General features: G+C 36.2%; 1 pseudogene; it reads left to right on the forward strand.

Moving 5' to 3' along the window:
- The first annotated feature begins 880 nt into the window (after positions 1 to 880).
- LOC126619939 (protein THALLO-like) lies at positions 881 to 6,283 on the forward strand (annotated as a pseudogene).
- The last annotated feature ends 643 nt before the right edge of the window (positions 6,284 to 6,926 follow it).

The following is a 6,926-nucleotide window of genomic DNA, read 5'->3' on the forward strand; positions in this document are numbered from 1 at the left end:
TGGTATGCGATTTAAAATTTTAAAATTTTACCACTTAAACTGAACAAAAAGATCCATAAAAAGGGGGTCGAGAGAGAAAGATGAGAGATGAGGAAAGAAAGTAAGAGATGATTGGAGGAAAGAGAAAGAAGTTAGAAGATCGAATGAGATAGAGAGGAATAGGAGTGAGATAAAGAACTGAGAGAATTAAGAGAGCAGATTGGAAAAGAGACGAAAAAGGTAATAAAAAAAAAGATGGGGGCAAGAGAAAGAAGAAAAAAGAGATAGATTTGGAGTGAGAGGGGAGGAGGAAGAGAAAAGAAATGAGTGAGTTTAAGTTTAAAAACTTTAAAAACTCACTTTTTGTGTTTTTAGATAATAGACTATATTTTTGAGTTAGTCTTGAGTTCAGTTTTTGAAAATAGTCCTACCAAACAAGTTTTTAAGGCTTAAAACTTGAAAATTATTTTTGAAAAAGTTGGATTAAATTAGAGTATCAAACATGTTCTAAATAATCTTTCCATTCGTTTTTTAGTTGATAAATAAAATTTAATAGGTAGTTTAGATTAACAAAATTCTAATAATTAATTGTTTTCCATTAATTCTCTCCTAATCTCTCTTTCTTCTCCATTCGTCCACCTCTAATATTTTCTTTGGTTTAACCGCACGTCGTCATCTGAGTTCCGGCGTTTTCAGGGAAATAAGTACCAAAAGGCGCCGCACCCCACCACCTCCAAACCCAGCTCTCTCTCTCACAGTGAGTTTAACTTCTTTTTCTTCCGTTTGTTTTTTTTCTCTTTTTTTTTTTTACAAAATTAATGGTATTATTTATGAACCTGAAAAGTACAGTAAAGTTAGTATTTGCATTGTTTGGTAATTTGAATTCGTTGCACCATGAAAGTCTGTGGAACCAAATACTCAACTGCTACATATGAAGGGAAACAGTGCAAAAAGGTTTCCAGTGGGAATTGATCTTGCAGATGGCACGGGTACAGCTTATTAGGAGGTGAAGAAAGATTTGAGTGCCTTGTCAAAGGATGAGCAAATGGATGTTTTATATAAGTAAGGTTTTTCATTTATATATATTTAAAAAAAAAATTAAAGTATAAGTTCGACCTTCTAAGTATATAAGTAAATTTGTTCATCTCTATAATTTCTTTTTAAATTAAAGTTTGGAGTGCTATGCAGTTTGATATTTTAAATGTGCTATGCAGTTTTTTCTATGTCATATTATTTCTGTGCTCTGCGGTTTTTTCCATTTCATATTATTTTTTTTCCAGTTGGATTATGAGAAGTTCAGATTTTCCTGTGCCTTGTCTCTCATTCAAATTTGCACATCTTTTTGTTTTGTGTTTATTTTAGTTCTACTTTGGCACTTTGCCTCTTCTGTTGTACCCTGCTGAGTTAATGCTTTTTCCCTCCAGTTCTGCACCAGAATTAGTTGGGTTGTTGTCAGAGCTATATGATGCACATGAAGAGCTTGAAGGAAAAGTGAATCCACTTCTGGGCAAGGTATTGTTCTTTTTGTTTTGTTTTTTTGTTCAAAATCTACCTATATATCGTCAAATTTGTAGTGTTATCCCAATTTTCTTTTGAATGCACTCTTAAGTGTCACTGCAAAACACTTTTCTTGGCATTTTGGTATGGAGGTTTATTTTTATTACAAAAAATGAAAGGTTTAGTAGGAAGAGCAAAGAGGCAATTTTTTTCGGGATAATGTTGCGTCTTGTTTATTATGATGTTGAAGCTAAAGCCTTCTATGGTGTCATTCTTATGAATTTACCCCACTCTGAAGTTTCCTTTGTTCCTCCTTTTTGTTTTCTGGATAAGGTCTCCTTTCTACTTTTTTATTTTTATTTTTTTGTTTCCTTGACAAGGTCTCCTTTTTTCTCTTAGGCTTTGCAATGTCGATACTTTTCCCTGTTCTATTATTTGTCGGTTTTATACATGCATTCATGGGTTTCACTGCTTATAGTTATAACGTGCCTGGAGATGGGATGTTCATGTCTGCATCCGGAATCTGTTTTATATATTACACCCAAATCATTTTTAGCATTCCTCCTTTAATCTGTTTTATATATTACACCTAAATCATTTTTGGCCCCAAAATAATGTGACTAAAAGAAGTGACGGTAGCGTTTCTATTTCCTTTTGCATATATTTCCTGCAACTTCAAAATAATTTCTAACCTACGCCAAGATGAAACTTAAGGCGGCAAATTTGGAATAACAAAACTAGATAGGGAATGTCTCACAGGTTCTCTAAGTTGTACCCTTTTCAAAGCATATGCTGATTTTAAGGACTCATGTTTATTTGTCTTCAGCATGAATGCCTGCAGATGTAGTGGTATGATGATCAGTCCCTTTAAGGAGTTAATGTGTTGGGAATTGGGATAAATTCATAATCACCCATGTATTTGGTTCCTTCTGGCTGTAAAGATGCTCTTATGATTCTAAACTTCAATATCTGTACATCTAAATTTCTGGGTCTAGTTTCTTTAGGTTTCTTCTTATTGTCTAATTTTGTATGATTTTTCCCCTGGTTACATGAAAATGTTTTTAATACATTTGCTCGATCGTGTGTTAAGTTTTATTGAAATTTTCGTGTTTTCTGAAGGTTAAAAAAGGGGAGGCCATGTTGGAAGGAGGGATGCGCTATTTAGAGGTTAATCAGCTTCTTCTGCTTTCTTACTGCCAAGCAATAACATTCTACCTTCTTCTCAAGTCTGAAGGACAACCAGTTCGTGACCATCTGGTACTTGCTCGCCTCATAGAGATCAAGATTTTGTTGGATAAGGTCATCTTTTTTCCTCTAACTCACTCGCTAAAGCATCTTGAACTTGCCGGCCTTACACAGATCTATAAGTTGGTTACGGTCTCCATAAAGATTTTAATTTGAAAAAGTAAATAATATTCAGATATGTGCGTACAAATTGCATATACATTTGATGCAGTGCTTTTGCTCCCATCTCTCTGAGTTATATTTTATTACATGTTTTCTTTTGAAAAAATGGATATGGGTGATCATCATTGAATAATGAGAATGTGTCCCATCTCTCGATGGTAAGCAACTCTCCTTTTGATACTTATAAATTTAGTCAGATTGTCTGCCTCTCCTCGAATTGCTCTCCTAAACTTTTGTCCCAATTAATTAAGGATTTTTAATTGTTATCTTCAAATTTATGTTTTATTGGTTTAGATGGAACTATGTCGTATTTAATTTGCAATTTAAAGGTCTCATTTGTGATCAGGATGACTATTGCAACTTAGTGTTGGTATTGTTTATAACTGGAACTGGTGTGGGGCAAAAGGAAAATTACAAACCACTTGAGTCGATATTCAGCTTGTTTCATAATGGTCCCTGCAAAGTGCAGATTAACAATTACGTATGGAAGTATAGAGTTTGGTTTCCTTTTGCTCTTATTATAGTAATGGTTTGTATGACGATATGCTGTTTCGTTGTTCCAAAGATATTGGCTAATGTGGGTTTCCCTTTACAGATGAAGCAACTTGATGGCAATCTACCATCTGATTTGGAGGAAATTTTAAACAAATATAATTGGGTGGCAGCAGTGGCAAAGTCAGGTAAAGAGACTTCGATTGACGCATCTGATTCTTTTTCTAAAGATTATGGACCCCAACCTGTCTTGGTTGAGGGAGAAGCAGCAGCTGTGGTAGTTACTTCTTTAATCTCTGTCTTTGAGCAGTATACATTGTATTGTTTTAAGCAATGATATCTTAAGAGATTCATACTTTAATTCACTGCAGTTGCATGACATTGCTAAGGTAGAAATAGCGGAGTCTGAAGGATAATGAAAACCAGGTGGGAAAACGCAAATTTCAGGTAAATACATGGCATATTTGTTAACGAGTATCTGATTCTGTTCTCTTTCCTAAATTTTGTAATTCCTTTCTCTTTGTGGCTGCAAGAAGATTATCATTTTGTTTTATGCTGACCTCTTAGTATGTGGCAGAATGATGAAGTTGGTGTACAGAGCATGAGAATATTGAAAGTAAGAGCTGCCCTTGTGGAAAGGTTGAAGCAGAAAGGTGTCTTCAGTTCCATTGCTCCGAAAATTGATAAACCCAGGAAACTTCTGAAGCCATTGAATGGGTACCACTTTGCTCCCATACTTTATAATATGTATTTGTTCCTATATTGTGAGTACTAAGTTAACTCAACCAATTTGCAAGTAAACAGGAAGCTTGACTCATATGATGATTTTGATGATGACACTGTAAATATTGAGGGTGCCGTCCGTGGATTGAACAACGGCCGTGCAAGTAAACTCTCCCAACTTGCTGCTAATCCGATTAAGTCGAAGGTATTGACCTCGTCACTGCTGCCTTCCAATCAATCCTTGTTTTTAACTTATTTCCTAGGTATGAAACATATTGAACTTTATAATATTTATGTCTTCATTTTTCCTTAAGAGATTCAAACAGGAAATAAACCTCTGCATTTCCTTCCATTAACACATACAACGTAACACCTAATGGGTACCCATTGGCCATCCCTACCATGTGGTTTCTAGGAATCCGTCAATTTGCCCCTCTGATCTTTGTGGCCACTGTCAATTTGTCCCCTAAACTTTTTTTTTTTTTTGGAAAATTTGGTGCTTAATCAGCAAAATATTCCCCCTTGTCAATTTTTATTTTTTCACATTCCATTCAATTTGTTTGTCTAATAGTGTCACCATTGGGCATGTCTGTCACTTTAGAGGACCAATGTGGTCACACGATACAGAGGGGAAGTTAGGGAACACATATTCTCACCGAACATGGTCGATTTTCTGCTGGGTTCATACTGAAATTTCATTGATATTTTGCTCAAAATCGGTGAAATACTGAAGATTTTCCATCGTAAAACAGATCTTCCGTCAAAATATCCAATACTTCGCCAAGATTTCGACTGATATTTTGGTAATATCAGCAAAACTTTAATTCATGGAAACATCACATCCTGACCCCAACTTTTTGAAGTTCGGAGACTTTTGGATTTGATTCCTCTCACCCCAATTCGTGTTTGAAAATATCAATTTCACTCGGCACTTGCCCATCATATGACACTTTGATGAAAATTTGTTGAGTGTATAAATTTGACCATTAGGGGTAAACTGTTAGTGACCATAAAATTCTGGGCGTAAATTTACAAACAGCCTTTTTTTCTTTCGAAAGAAAAAATTTGATCATTAGGGGTATAAACCGTTAGTGACCATAACATTCTGGGCGTAAATTTGCAAACAGCTTTTCTTCTTTCGAAAGAAAAAGAGACTCTGATGTGGTTTGTCATTATGCTGAACTATATCATTGGATTAAATCAAAATAATTTTTGAAGTCATCCCCGCTCTTTTTTTTATTATTTTTTTTATTTTTATGAGAAGGTTATCTGAGGCAATGATGATTTTCCTCGGTGAGATGATATTGGGGAAAGGCGGAGAAAACCTGAGCTTCGAGTGCTTGCAGGAGCTGGAATCAAGTCTCAGGCTGACGCTAGAGCCACTATTTCGGACGCTGGGGATGTGGAGATGGAGGATGGTGAAACTGGAGATTCTGAAGATGACTTCTACAAGTGAAAGAAAAATGAGCTGCAAAACTTGCTGCCAAAGCTGAGATTTATTCGAGGTACATTTTTCATTGTGGTTAGTTGCTACATTGTTTTGCTGTACAATAAATGTTAATCTACATGATCTGATTACCATATTTTCATGTTTGGTTTCATTCCTTTTAGTACGAGTTTGGTTTCATCAATGTTGCTCTCTGAGTTATTGTTGGTTGAAGAAGGGGGTTGGTGATTTTGAGTTATTGTTGGTAATTTGTGTTGGTGCTTTGCTTCTGCAGGTCCTCGACAGTTCCATCTTCGGTTGATACTGAAACTGTTGATGTGAAATGCCATATTACGTATCAGGTAAATACGAGCCAATTTTGAGTATGCTTATCTAATTGGCTGTATAATATTGACCATTGTCTGTTGGCTCACCATATTGTTTTCTTCCTCCACATCTACACCAGATGGAGAAGAACAGGGGACTTACTCGTGCTTGCAAGAAGCTGATCAAGAATCCGAGAAAGAAGTATAAGGTATCTTGATCAAATAATCGAACATGCATAATGTTGCAGCCTGTTAAATGATTGCTCTGTTGTTATCATCTCGTTCTCTGTGAGTGCGCAGTTGAAGCACCAGAAGGCAGAGAAGAGTAGAAAAGGACAGGTGCGGGAGGTGAGGGAAGCCCTTAGGTCCGTATGGTGGAGAGGCCACTGGAATCAATGCCGGAATCAGTTGGAGCACCAGGTTCAAGAACTAAATGTTGCTCTTGATTTCGTCGTTATGTCCCAATTTTGATAGTGAGAATTTTTTGTGTTTAAGCGAGATAATTTTGTGATTAACTTAAATGACGTCGCGAAATGTACTTGTATACAATGCCTGCATTATATAAGAAGTTCGTTTTGCATTGCATGAAGGCACAAGGAGGGAAAAGGTGAGGAGCGAACCTGCACCAAGGTGCATGCCTCAATTTTATTTAATCCATTTAGATTTGAGATTGAGGAGTAGAAACCAAAAGTCTTTGTTGAGAATGGCTGGGAACCCCCGCCAAATTATTAGTTCCCAAGTCCCTCTCCGAGTGGACTCAAGACGAGTCCAATGCCAGGCGCTGCAACGCAAATGCCTTGCCTGTACGCCATTTTTGTATCCATAAGGTCATCTCCAATAGAAAGGGCTAAGGGTCATAAAAAATGGCTTAATTTGTCCATATACTCATTTTCAACCGATAAGTAGGCTATAATTTTATGGAGTCTACCAGGTCATTATTTGGCCAAATGGGCATTAGGTTGACCAAATGTAACCCTCCTCGTAGCCCCTTTTTTGAGACTCGGCTTCTCAGCTATAATCATTCATTCAAATTCAATGACTATATTCGAAAACATTCAACGATAATTTAACTAAAT

Source organism: Malus sylvestris, chromosome 4 (assembly GCF_916048215.2).
Source record: "Malus sylvestris chromosome 4, drMalSylv7.2, whole genome shotgun sequence".
NCBI classification, from domain to species: Eukaryota; Viridiplantae; Streptophyta; class Magnoliopsida; order Rosales; family Rosaceae; genus Malus; species Malus sylvestris.